The sequence below is a fragment of the Copadichromis virginalis genome, linkage group LG3 (genome assembly GCF_057382275.1).
Source record: "Copadichromis virginalis isolate Kocher_CV1m ecotype Utaka linkage group LG3, C_Virginalis_male_GT1.1, whole genome shotgun sequence".
In the NCBI taxonomy this organism is placed as follows: Eukaryota; Metazoa; Chordata; class Actinopteri; order Cichliformes; family Cichlidae; genus Copadichromis; species Copadichromis virginalis.
In genome coordinates this window covers 34,186,348-34,200,907 of record NC_140620.1, presented here as the reverse complement: position 1 = coordinate 34,200,907, position 14,560 = coordinate 34,186,348, and the positions used below count along the sequence as shown (strand labels likewise).

The following is a 14,560-nucleotide window of genomic DNA, read 5'->3' as shown; positions in this document are numbered from 1 at the left end:
CAGAGCACTTATTTTCAGTGGCCAAATCTTGAAGTCATTCCACTTCCTGGATCGCTTACACTGGTAGAGGCCTCACTTTAAGATCCTATCCAATCCATGCAGATAAAGCTGTTATTCTGATTGGCTGCTTAATGTAAACAGAAGGTTTGTACTAGAGGTGGGTGGGGCTTCGGTGCTCTGCACTCACTGACATCATATAGAGTTATTGGTAAAAAAAGAAAAAAGAAAAAAAGAAATCTGAAACCAAGTGTTTAGAGAGGTCTAAAGCTACTGTCATCATCTGAGGATTGAACCACCAACCCTTGTCAAGGAGGAAACAACCTCCTCTATGCCCTGAACGATAAGACCTTCCACTTGATGCATCAGGACTCGGTGTTACGCCAAAGGAAGCTTCTCCTCTGCAAAGTGGTAGGAGTGTGGCCTATTCTACCTTCTGAGTAACAGATTGCACATAAGCCAGACTTTATAGTAATTACTTGTAGTTTGCTGAGCCCCTTTTCCATTAGTACTTACTCAGATCGCCACGATTTTAAGGGGTTTCCATTTGGTCATAGTACTTTGTACTAAATGGTGCCTGCTCGCCCGGGCTTCCAAGCAATCCGAGCAGGTCATGCAGGCCACCGATTGGCTGGTAAGTGGCGTCACTCAATGAGTGATTAGAGTGTCTCATTCACAAAAAATCAAAACATCCATTTCTGAAACCCGGCAATGAGGAAAATGGCTACAAAAACAAAAACACGATGTGGTAGATACATGAAAAGCCACAGACCGAGCAGCAGGTATATTGTTGCCTCGACGTCCACATTTGTTGAAGCGTTCATGACTCGTACCAATTATGTCACAGGACGCTGGGCTATGTTGCTTTGACAACAACCATTACTTGATTGTAATGGTAAACCAGTTGAGTAAATCCAAGGAGGTATAAATGGAAAAGGGGCATTAAACTGTAAACCATCCATAATAGGTTCTGTCTTAAAAGTGCAGCGCCCAACGTGGGGCTCGAACCCACGACCCTGAGATTAAGAGTCTCATGCTCTACCGACTGAGCTAGCCGGGCTTACAAAAGATTAACCACTTTTGCCTGTTGGGAACATATAGATACAAATAAACAACAGATTAAATTTTACTGAATAAATAATAAAGATTTGGATGACAACCAGACAAGTGTTTAATTCCTTTGCCCCACCCCATTTTTTGGACCATTATCCCCTGCCTCTTGCTTAAATAAAACATGGTAGAGAGCCAATAATGTGCACAAATCCCTCCAGGTGGCTGAGTTGGCTGGATTCACATTGCAGCAGGCCTCCATACTGGGAATATGAAATGAATTAATTAATTAAATTAAACACAGGAGCAACAGGAGCATCCTCGGGAGCAGAAGCAGCAAGAGAGGAGCCACAATAATAAAAACTTACTCATCTGGAATCTTTTTGATCTGACTGAGGCCTGTTTCACGGTTAAAGACATGAAAGCACAGCTTAATGGCCAATTTAAGTCAGTATGGACGTATTAAAATATCTGCAGGAATTCCAAAAATTCCAAAGTCAGGTACGCAGAGACAGAAAAACGGGGGGGACAGACACGTAGAGACAAAGTGGATCCTCTGCGCACGCTAATCCCCCCACACCCTGCACACCTCCTGCATACCTCCTGCATAAGCCCCACTGCTCTTTTTTTCTAGCCGCCACAAGCTAGTTTGCAGCCAAATCCCACAACACATTCTCCCAACTGCTGACATTTTGTTGCAGCCAGTGAGAGAGAGAGAGAGGGGAGGAGAGGCACCTGACCAACCGCACTGGGAGAGATGGAGGGATTACAGGAGGGAGAAACTGGTGTGAAACCCGGCCGTCCTAAAGAAGCATGCAGCTCTTTCCTCTCGATTATCAAAGGGCTTCGTGTTTTCTGCGCGTGCAGCTCCGTGATGCAACAACAACAACAACAACAACAAATGCGCCCTCCCTTTCCCTTTCCCCCGTGTACCAGCTCCCAAGGGGAGCGGGCATGTGTCCACACCATCGCTGTCAAACGCAAAACCGATTTTTAGACGCCCCCTCTTACCTGGCTTCGGGCTCTCCCGTCACCTTCTCCGCTTCTCCTCTCTCGGTTATTTAAACGCTTCTCACCGTTTCTCCTTCTCACCCTGCTCCGCATTTCATTTCGGAACGACCGTGTTGGAGGCTCGGGCCGGAGGGAGGATGGATGGTTGGATGGAGAAGAGGCGGAGCGGGCAGAGGAGCGGAAGCCTTTGAAGTGGAGAAATCTGGGTCCCTGCTCGCGTGGACCGGATTTATGTCGTTTCCAAGGCAGCGTCCGTCTAACCCGATGACCGCCAAGCTGCAATCTGGCGTACTGAGAAACCACTTCCGATTTGTCCTTCAAAATAAAAGTCTACTCTTTTTTTTAGGTTTCTTACACACAAGTAGGTAAAACGTATTCACACGGCGCGTTTCAAAGATACAAATCACAAAGTGCTTAACAATAATGTAAAGTAATAATTCTTCTGAAACTAAACTACATCTCATCATGTCCTTTAGTTTATCTGTTTTATTATTTACTCCCCACCTCCACCCCAGCCTCCTCTTCTGTGCGGACTATGATGCTCACAGAAGGATAGCAGCAAGAGTAAAACGTTTACAAGATGGTAGTGAGAGCAGCTAAACGCTGGTCTGCATAAATATATTTACCTACATTTTTTCAATCGTTTTAAGACCTTTATGCTGACAGCTGAGGCCCTTTAACAGCCGCCGTTTCTCGCTGCTACCTTCCGCTAGCTTGACGCAGCTGTCAAATCAGAGGGCTGCAGCAGATTGGCGAAAGAGCGCGTGCGCTGTCCGAAGCATTCCGACGATTGCCGGCGGCGGCCGAGGACCACCACCCACACTCCGCGTAGCAGAGCGGGGATGAGCAGGCAGAGCCGCCGCAGGCCTCCGGGAATACGACACTTCCATTTAAATACACGTCGATCGGAGGCTGTATTTACACAAAATGGAATCCCCAAACTGTTCCCGGTATACCTGACGTTTAGGACCTTTAAGCCTGTAGCTTGTAGCTATCTTCATTATCGGTTAGGGCCCCTCCTCATCCTTTTCTTCTTCTTTGGTGCAACCCTATAAATTTGGGGAACCTCTTCGGCCTCTCCCCTTTTCTACAGTTCCCCTGTGGGAGAGGTTGGTGTCATTTATTTTCCAACACTAACTATATCTTTATCCACCCTGATGTTACTGATTGTGTGTTCTTAGCTCATCATTTTCATAATTACACCTGTCTTTACTAGATGCTGTGAATATGTGTATAAGCACTGTCTCTCTCTCTCCCCCTACATACTCACTCTCTCTCTCACACACACACACACACACACACACACACATATATATATATACACACACACACACACACACACACACACACACACATATATATTCACACATATATATATATATTCACACAGATATATATATATATATATATACATACACACACAAACACACATATATATGTGTGTGCGTGTGTGTGTATTAAGGTTAAGGTTGACTGTTGAAAGAGAAAAATGCTCTTCATATTTTTATCAATGAAATATTCTTTATCAATGACTAAAGACAGTATCTGCGTTGGTGGTTCTTTGTGTCCGGGGATGGGCGTCCAGGTACACACCGGCTCACTCCTTGGCGGCCGCTTATCGGGGCCTGGAGCCTGGGGCTCGCTCGGGCCACTTCGGAGGTGGGGTGCCCCCGGCCTCTCGGCCTGGGGCTCGGTCACTCAGGCGCAGCTGGCTGCCGGCGGAGCTCACGGGCGCGTCACTGCAACTCCCCCTGGCTTCTGCTCCGCGGCTGCTGAGTGAGCCCTCATCTGGGACTCTCCTCAGCTCTTTCCGGGACAGTGGTGCAGCTGCCCCTCTGTTGGTCTTCCTTGGTCTCTTGTGTTCTGGGGGCCTCTGGATGTCTGGAGTTTTGATCTCCTCCACACCTGCTTCACGCCCTGGAGGACGGGGCTGTGGCCCCCCCACACCCTCTAGCAGATTATTACATGAAGGAACCTTTTAAAAAACAAAAAACAAGCGCGTCCATGCTCACAGGTGTACACACGGGTGATCACACCCACAAACTACACCCTTTTTGGCTCCTACCTCAAAGCACACTGTGTTCTGTTGATCTTATGTGCTGCACAATAATGTTTTTTTTGAAAATATTTTTATTGAAAAAAGAAAACAGTACTTGCAGTTACCGAAATACAATCAACCTTTCTTAATTTTCCTAAGTAAATTAACATATATATATATATATGAAAAAAACAACAAAAAAAACAAAAAGACTAAACACAACGCCCCCCCCCCCCCCCCACCCCCCCAGTCCCACACAGATCAACACAACCATCAAACATATTAGAGGAATATAACAGTAACAAAAGTAGATTTAAACAGGCAATACCTCTAGACTAGCAAAATAAGAGATAAAGGGTTGCCACTTGTGAAAAAATTTGGCTGTGCAACCTCTCAACGTATATTTAATTTTTTCAAGTTTTAAAAAAAACATGACATCTTTAAGCCACCGGGAAATAGTAGGATACTTAGCAGACTTCCAATGCAACAATATTAGACGTCTCGCTAATAGGGATGTGAAGGCTATAATATCCCTTTGTGTGGAATCAAGTGTAAGTGAGCGAGCAGGAATCCCAAACACAGCAATCAGAGGACAAGGATGAAGAGTTACCCCAAGAACAGTTGACATAATAGCAAAATACCTTGTCCAGAAACCTTGTAGCTCAGGGCACAGAAAAAACATGTGGCTAAGGTGACAAGGAGAACCATGGCATTTATCACATTTATTTTCCACTTCTGGATACAATTCAGAAAGTCTAGACTTAGAGAAATGCACCCTGTGTATGACCTTAAATTGAATAAGTCCAAGACGAGCACAGGAGGTGGAAGATCGTATCCTCGTTATAGCCCGTTCCCAAGACTCCTCATGTATTCGAAATCCCAGTTCTTCTTCCCATGTACGCTTAAGCTTAACATTAGAGTGGTTACTAAAAGACAGAATAGCATCATAGAGTTTCGAAATGGTTCCTCTGTGATGAGGAACAAATGATAACGTAGTTTCCCACTGCTGTTCTGGAGGTAAAGAGGGGAAATTTGGGAAACACTTAGCAACAAAATTTCGAATTTGAAAATAGCGAAACAAATGGGTAACAGGGAGATTGTAACGAGAAGACAAGTTGGGAAAACTATCGAAAACACCATCCACATATAAATGTTTGAACTGTTTTATACCCTTGTCACACCACACTGAAAATGTTGAGTCCAAAAGTGAAGGGGGAAACAAATGGTTTTTGCTTAGAGGACCCGAGGAAGACGGCATTACAAAATTAAAGTGACGTCTAAACTGAAACCAGATTTTGAGTGTGTTAAGAACCACCTGATTATCAGTGTACAGAGAGGGTCTCACGGGTAAAGAGGAATAGAGCAAAGCCGGTAAAGAAGAGCCCTTACATGATGATAGCTCCAATTTACACCACGAGGAACCAGAAGATTTTAGCCAGTAGCAAAGTTTATGGATGTGAGCGGCCCAGTAATAGACTAAAAAATTAGGTAACGCAAGTCCTCCACTAAATCTGCATCGCTGCAGCAAAGTTTTAGAGACCCTAGGTGGCTTCCCTCCCCAAATGAAAGAACCAATAATCTTGTCCAGTGAAACAAAAAAATGTTTCGGCAAAAATAAGGGAATTGACTGAAATAAAAATAAAAATTTTGGTAAGATGTTCATTTTAACAACGTTAATCTTACCGATTAAAGAAAGGGGGAGATTACCCCATCTTTGAATATCAGATGTGACCCTAGATATAAGAGGAGACAAATTTGCTGATTTAAGGCCAGCTAGAGAGCGAGTCACGTTAATCCCTAAGTACTTAAACCCAGACGGACTGAGACGAAAGGGTAGATCGGACTGTTGAAGTTGACGTGCTGCCGTATTAACAGGAAAACACTCACTTTTCCCCAAATTCAATTTATAACCTGAAAACGAACTGAAGTTCTCCAGAATACTTAAAACAGCAGGGATGGAGCATGCGGGGTCAGTCATATATAATAACAAGTCATCCGCATACAATGATACTTTATGTGTAATTCCATTACGGATGATTCCCCTGAATACAGAAGAAGATCGCAATGTAATAGACAGAGGCTCGATGGCAATGGCAAAGAGTAAGGGAGACAAAGGGCAACCTTGACGACAACCACGACCCAGCGCAAAATAATCAGAGTAAACATCATTAGTATGAACACTGGCTTTAGGGGACGAATAAAGAAGCCGAATCCAGGAAATAAATTTATCACCAAAACCAAATTTCTCTAAAACTGCAAACAAGTACTCCCACTCCACCCTATCGAAAGCCTTTTCAGCATCTAAAGAAATCACAAGTTCAGGAAGTTCAGATAGACGCTTTGAGTAAATAACATTAAAGAGTGTACGGGTATTAAAAAACAATTGCCGTCCCTTTATAAAGCCATTCTGCTCTTCAGATATAATTCGAGGAAGCACATCCTCAAGGCGAGATGAAATTACTTTAGCCAATACCTTTGCATCGGCATTAAGCAGAGATAATGGCCTGTAGGAACCACAGGAGGTTGGGTCCTTGTCATTTTTGAGAAGGAGCGCTATGGTTGCTTGTGTGAAAGTAGGTGGTAATGAACCGGTTTCCAAGGATTCGTTAAACACAGACAAAAGCAATGGTGCCAATTTACCAATAAATGTTTTATAGAATTCAATTGGAAACCCATCCGGGCCCGGGGCTTTATTAGACTGCATAGCTGTAATAGCTTTTAATACTTCTTCAACAGATAATGGGGAGTCCAATTGCCCCGCATCATTAGCACCAATAACAGGGTTTGAAAGATTATGAAGAAATGCATTCATTTTAGCTTTATCCGTGGGAAATTCGGACCTGTACAACAAAGAGTAAAATGTTTTAAAGGTAGAATTAATTTCCAAGGGATCTGTAGTAATATTGTCATCAGAGTGTTTAATAATGGGGATCACACGCGAGGAGGCCTGACGTCGTAACTGATGTGCCAACAAGCGACTAGCCTTGTCACCATATTCGTAATATGAGCCACGACTGCGTAGTAATAAGTGCTCAGCCTCTTTGGTTGACATAAGATCAAATTCTGCTTGCAAATCAAGGCGCTGCTTCAGTAATTCTGGAGAAGGGTTCAGTGTATAACTTTGATCAAGGTTACTAATTGCAGCTATAAGTTCTTTAAGCCTGGCATTAATCTTTTTATTAGCACGGACAGAGTAAGAAATAACTTGACCTCTCAGGTAGCATTTAAGAGTCTCCCATAGCAGAGAATATGAGACAGAATCATCCTGATTGAAGGACAAGAACTCCTCAATAGAGCCTGAAATAAATTCACAAAATTCTTTATCCGCCAGAAGGAGAGAGTTAAATCTCCAAAGTGGAGGGCTACGTTTATGGGTAGAAAGATGAACATCCAATAGCAGAGGAGAATGATCAGATATTACAATACCAGAATAGTCGGAAGAATTAACACATGAATTAAGAGTTCTGTCGATGAAAAAATAATCAATCCTGGAATAAGACTGGTGGACCTGAGAGAAGAATGAAAATTTTTTGATTGAAGGGTTGCGAAATCTCCATGGATCAACAAGATCATTCTGTTTCATAAAATCTGAGAATGTTTTAGACATAGATGATTGAGTCAAATTATGAGGACTAGATCGATCCAAAATTGGATCAAAAACACAATTCAGATCACCACCAAGGATAAGCAAATGTGTATTCAGAAAGGGGATGTTACTCAGCAATCTATTAGCGAATTCAGCATCATCAAAATTCGGGGCATATACATTTACCAACAAAACCTTTTTCTGCATTAGGGTACCAGCAACAATGATGTATCTACCGTTCCTATCAGCGACAACATTGGTCAAAGTGAATTGAACTTTCTTATTAATGAGAATGGCCACTCCTCTAGCCTTCGAATTAAAATTTGAGTGAAAGACCTGACCTACCCAAGGGCAATATAACCTATAATGATCCTTAATGCGAAGATGAGTCTCCTGTAAAAATGCTATGTCAGAATTTAGACGTTTCAAGTGAGTAAAAACCTTAGATCTCTTAACAGGGTTACCCATACCTCTGATATTCCAACTAATGAATCTAAGAGGCATACCTGACCCAGCAATGCTGGGGTCTATATTTCCATTAACCATTTACAAAAAGGAAGAGGAAAAAGACCAAACCAAAATGCCAGTGGCCATGAAGAGCCGAAATGGGACAGCCCCCCCCCAACCCAACCCTGAACACAAATACACCCCCAAGTCTCCACAGAACAGAACAAAGGAGACAGCAGTGTACCCCCAAAGTAGCAAAAATGATTCACCGAAGTGACTGGACTAATTGTTGTCTAAATAAAAATAAAAGCGAGAGAGGGAAAAATAACCTCTCACCAACTTCTCTACAGCATAACAGTGTGCGCGTAACAGTAAACATGTTTTTTTTAAAAAGGGAAAAAATAAAAAGGAAACCAACCAACCAAAAAAAGATCTCACAGTACAAAATATGACTTCCTCAGAAGGAGAACTTTCCAACAAATCACCGAAAGTGCATAAAATTTAAAAAAACAAAAAACAAAAACAACATACATAAATAGATAAACAATTAAAACAAAAACAACCAAACAAAAAAATAAATAAATAAAAATTTAACAGAAACGAAAAACAACTCAGTCCTATGCAAATCAATGCAGCAAGCTTGGAGAAGATTGTGCCGGACTGGTCCGAAGTTCAAGAGTATATTATATGATCCAGTTTCAATAAATAACAATGAAAATAAAAGGAACCAGCACACCAACAGTACAATAACCAGCACAATGGCCTAAGAAAACAATGCACAGGTGGCGTTAAACCTAAGGAGACCGTGAACCCTTAGCAGCATTACAGTATCAAACTGAGGAGCTAACGAGGCTCACCCAGAAATCAAAGTTTTGACATAATCACTGGCCTCCTCTGCCGAAACAAAGTCCTTCTCGACACCCTTATATGTGATGCGGAGTCGCGCTGGATGAAGCAGGCCATACCGAACACCGTCAATGCCACGGAGTTGCTGCCTGACCGTGTTGAATGCAGCACGAGCCCGTGCCACCCTGGCGGTGTAGTCGGGGAAGACTGAGATGGTCCGATCTCCAACTTTAATCTGTCGGTGTTCTCTAGCACGTCGTAAAATGTCGACACAGTCAGTGTGGTAATGAAACCTGCATACAATGGCTCGTGGACGGTCGCCAGGCTTAGGTGCGGGTTGGAGGGTCCTGTGCGAACGATCCAAAAGCGGCTCCTTCTGTCGCAGGGCTAACACATACAGACAGACAACCATTCGCATTCACATTCACACCTATGGGCAATTTAGAATAACCAATTAACCTAACTCCACTAACTGCCACAAGATAAATAATATCAGCAGGGTGCCATTTCAAGGTAGTAACACTGTGAACAAACAAACAACAACCAAAAAAAAAAAAACAAGAAAAAGGGGAAAAAAAGGCAATTTTTCCATGATTTTATCATTTCATCTGTAACTATCAGAACAAGAGCACTCACACAGTATAACTCTCTCCACAGGGTAAGAGCTATAATAAAACTGGATTTATTACGTTTTTATTACAATATGACGACATCAGCCTGCTTTTATATTTCCACATAAATGTGGCCGTGACCTCTGATCTATGTTGGATTACATACTAAAATGGTGTATTTTTCTGTGTTTAACTATCAGATTGGAGAAGAGTTGGCTTTAAAACTTAACCAAAGTAATCCAAAGCTTAGTATGTCATTGTGACGTTTGAAGACAAAGAAAATTGTGGGTAATATAAAACTTTGAGTGGTTTTCACATTTGATGTGGCCCCGACTCAAGCTACTATTGGTTTCTACTATATCACAAAATTTGAACATGATAAACAAACTAACAGGTCATTACACATTCCTTCCTTTCTTAGGGAGAAATATCAGCACTGGGTCACAGCAACGATTCAGTGACATTTCATGGTAGTAACAACATTAAAAAGAAGTATGATTTTTCATGTTTTTATCATTTCAGCTATTAAAAAATAGACTGGTCAAGCACAGGATATTGTGCTATAACAATTTTGTCCAAATTTTCCACATATGCTACAGGCCAGGTAACTCTACATTCTGAATGTGCAGTCTCCTTCAGATTTACATTTTATACAAGCTAAAATGTCCATGACTTTTTGTATTTTTAAGAGGGTGTTAAAAAAAAAAGCATTATAAAACAAATGACACGACTATTTCAAAGCATGAATTTCATTTCATGGATTTTAGATTAAAAAGGAATTTTAATGAAATTTGCTGTGAAATAATTAGTGAAATCTGGGAAAATTACAGGGGAGGAGGGACATGAAATGAAAGCCTATAAAAAAATCAACGGGAAGAGGCAAGTCTGATGGCTAGGGCCCAGTTATTTTAATATTGTATTTTCTATTTTGTTTAAGTTGTTTTATTAGTTTGGCTTTTTATGTTTATTTGAAGTTTTTATTTTGTTTTTTAAATTAAGTTTCGTTTCAGAGTGGATTGTCTTGTTACAGTTTTAGTTTCAGTTAACTATAATAATCCTGCCATTTTTTGCCAGCTGAGCTAGAAACATAAACTACATCTCATCATGTCCTTTAGTTTATCTGTTTTATTATTTACTCCCCACCTCCACCCCAGCCTCCTCTTCTGTGCGGACTATGATGCTCACAGAAGGATAGCAGCAAGAGTAAAACGTTTACAAGATGGTAGTGAGAGCAGCTAAACGCTGGTCTGCATAAATATATTTACCTACATTTTTTCAATCGTTTTAAGACCTTTATGCTGACAGCTGAGGCCCTTTAACAGCCGCCGTTTCTCGCTGCTACCTTCCGCTAGCTTGACGCAGCTGTCAAATCAGAGGGCTGCAGCAGATTGACGAAAGAGCGCGTGCGCTGTCCGAAGCATTCCGACGATTGCCGGCGGCGGCCGAGGACCACCACCCACACTCCGCGTAGCAGAGCGGGGATGAGCAGGCAGAGCCGCCGCAGGCCTCCGGGAATACGACACTTCCATTTAAATACACGTCGATCGGAGGCTCGTTTCTCTTTAATTAAGGAAGAACAACTAGAAAGTATAATATCTCTCTCTCTCTCTCTCTCTCTCTCTCTCTCTCTCTCTCTATATATATATATATATATATATATATTACACATTATTGTATTTACACAAAATGGAATCCCCAAACTGTTCCCGGTATACCTGACGTTTAGGACCTTTAAGCCTGTAGCTTGTAGCTATCTTCATTATCGGTTAGGGCCCCTCCTCATCCTTTTCTTCTTCTTTGGTGCAACCCTATAAATTTGGGGAACCTCTTCGGCCTCTCCCCTTTTCTACAGTTCCCCTGTGGGAGAGGTTGGTGTCATTTATTTTCCAACACTAACTATATCTTTATCCACCCTGATGTTACTGATTGTGTGTTCTTAGCTCATCATTTTCATAATTACACCTGTCTTTACTAGATACTGTGAATATGTGTATAAGCACTGTCTCTCTCTCTCCCCCTACATACTCACTCTCACACACACACACACACACACACACACACACACACACACACACACACACACACACACACACACACATATATATATATATATATACACACACACACACACACACACACATATATATTCACACATATATATATATATTCACACAGATATATATATATATATATATATATATATATATATATATATATATATATATATATATATATATATATATATACATACACACACAAACACACATATATATGTGTGTGCGTGTGTATGTATTAAGGTTAAGGTTGACTGTTGAAAGAGAAAAATGCTCTTCATATTTTTATCAATGAAATATTCTTTATCAATGACTAAAGACAGTATCTGGAGTCTAGTTTATGTCCTAAATCAGCAAACTGTTCTGTGTTCTTGCTCCAGACTGCTGACCACAGGAGGAAAAAATGACTCACATGTGAACAGCATGTGGTGTGAAGGGACAGGCTTGAAACAGCAATTTAACTAACACCAACCATCCACCTACTGAAGTGAAAAGGAAACTGTATCACCCGTTGGCCCGGTCAGTACAACAATCTCTGTAAAAAGATGCCAATCATGGTATATGGCTTAGCAGTGCAGCTCACGGAGGTGTTGGAGATGCCTTTCATCGGGCCACCAGGTATGCTGTCTGAGCCAGCGTTGCTCCCGGAGCCACTTTACAGCTCCACCTGTCTGTCAACAAGCTGAAATATCACCCTGGATAAGAAGCAGCTTATCCAGTCCTCATAAATAACCTTACACACTGCTGCTGTGCCCCCTTTCGCCCACAAAGTGGCGCTGTTGCTTCATATGTCACCTCTGTCTCTGTCCTGGGTGCTGACTTCTGTGTCACTGTCCGTGGTGCTGATTTGCCACCCAGAAAGGAGCTCAGTAAATAGCAAATAAATACATAAACAAACACGATTAATCCTGTAAACTTACCCACATGTAATTATGTGTTTATGTAGCTGTCCACTTTTATTCGCGGGTATTTGGCTCCGTTATGCTTCCCTGCAGTGCCATTATGCTTAATTGCCTATATTAGCATAACCAGGACTTCTGAGGGATGTGTAGGGGATGACTTATTGCATGCAGTATGCTTCACATGTTCTGGCCTGATATACAAGCAGGAAACCTGGATCTGGCAAAGTGAGACTTACTCAGAACAGGTGAAACAGAGGACAACGGGGGTGATGTCATGCGGTGGCTCGTTCTCATTACCTGTTGTACTTGTGGAGATTCATGACATTGTAGTTGTTCATTACCACTCTGATCACATTGTTTGGGTTGCTCTGCTGCCATCTTGTGACTGAGAATCAAATGATAAACCCTGTGAAGCTACAGACTGTGGGGAGGACGCCACTGGCTGGGAGCAGAACAACTGTAGGTGGGAGGGAGGTGAAGGGAAAAGATGAAGTGAAGATAAGGAGACTGCTGATTGATTATGATGATTGTAATGACGTGTATTAAGGTTGGATCCCTTCTTATTGTTACTGCTAATGAAAATTGTGGTATGAGATGCGTGACTTGTTTTCAGCCTCTGAAATGAAAAAGAGTGAAAGAAAAAGTTTCAGAAGGGACATACAGATCTGCTTATTTTTTAAGCTTGTGTAGGCTTCTTTTCCAATAACCTGAGCACAAGCCAGTGAGAAGTGATGATGAAGATTGAGAGAGGAATGGGTTTCTTAGGAGGTTTGCTGGTGGGAAGAAATGTTTCCTATGCTACACTCACGGGAGGAAAAATAGAGAATAACCATTATTGTGAGTGTGTGCAATCAACTCGTTGCCATTGAAGTGGTTGCCTCAAAGATGAGGACCAGGTATGTGACCACTCATAGCTACCATCTTCAAAGCAAAAGTCAGTCTGCTCTCAACTTGCAGCTGAATGAGGTCAGGTTGACCCTTACATGCAATTTGTTTTTGATAATATGTTAAATAACTGGGAATAACTGCAAGCCCGTTGTGGTACACCTAAAGAGAAATTCATATTTACTACTCACATTCAGAGTCCAGCCAGATTCATCCATCAGAGGTGCGATGATTGATCCATGTATCGATGGTATCATTACCAAAGAGCGATCAAAGTATTGGATCAATAGGGTGAAAGGATCAATACTTTGTTTCTATCCTCTAAGTTCAGTGTGTCGCCCACTGAAATGAGCCCACATGATTAATATTTTGCTCGCTTCCACAGCATGTCTTTATCCTGTTTTCCTTCTCTCACCCCCAACTGGTCACAGCAGATGGCCCCGCCCCTCCCTGAGCCTGGCTCTGCCAGCGGTTTCTTCCTGTTGAAAGGGAGTTTTTCCTTCCCACTGTTGCTCATAGATTGTTGGTGTTTTCTCTGCTATCTTTGTATTATTGTACCGTCTTTACCTTACAATATAAATAATATAATATAAACCCCTTGAAGCAACTGTTGTTGTGATTACGTGCTATATAAATAAAACTGAATTGAAAATTGAACTGAATTGCTTTAAGTAGTGCTGTCAGTGTATCGCCCTGTGGTGGGGCCGGACGGTGCTAACACGTTAACGAGCTAACCACGCTAACGAGCTAACCACGACACCCTGCTCACCCCTATATAAGCTATTATGGGTTAAAAATATTGGTATTGGTTTTGCCAATACTTACTCTGTATTCATTTGGAACTGGATCGATATCAACATTTGCTGTATCAACACACCACTAACTCATAGATTAGAAACAGAAATTCAGAAATTACAACGTGAAGGCAATCTGTCTGCATTTAAAAATTACACAGCAGCTATTAGAAAACCTTTAACAAACTATCTGAGACTGATTGCAGTCAGGACTGCAATAGTTTGGAGACAGGTTGCATTCTATGCAGTTGCCTTAGTGGCCCGCTACAGTCAGACAAGACATAAAATAATGTATTTGGCCACAATGATAAGAGGGATGTGTGGAGGAGTAAAGGTGAG

The 14,560-nt window shown here is 41.8% G+C and overlaps 1 protein-coding gene and 1 non-coding gene across 4 annotated transcripts in view; both read right to left on the bottom strand.

The window, feature by feature from the left end:
* Positions 1-2,782, bottom strand: part of LOC146714289 (actin-binding protein WASF3) — a 65,504-nt gene extending 62,722 nt beyond the window's left edge. For 2 of the 3 annotated variants that reach the window (XM_085450755.1, XM_085450758.1), the window contains exon 1: positions 2,059-2,094. The gene's annotated coding sequence lies outside the window, so the exon portion shown is untranslated. Of the gene's footprint in view, positions 1-2,058; positions 2,095-2,688 lie in introns of those variants that run through there. The other variant, XM_085450757.1, reaches the window with a different exon arrangement.
* trnak-cuu (transfer RNA lysine (anticodon CUU)) lies at positions 985-1,057 on the bottom strand. The gene has a single exon. It is a non-coding gene; the product is annotated as a tRNA-Lys (tRNA).
* Positions 2,783-14,560: the final 11,778 nt, after the last annotated feature.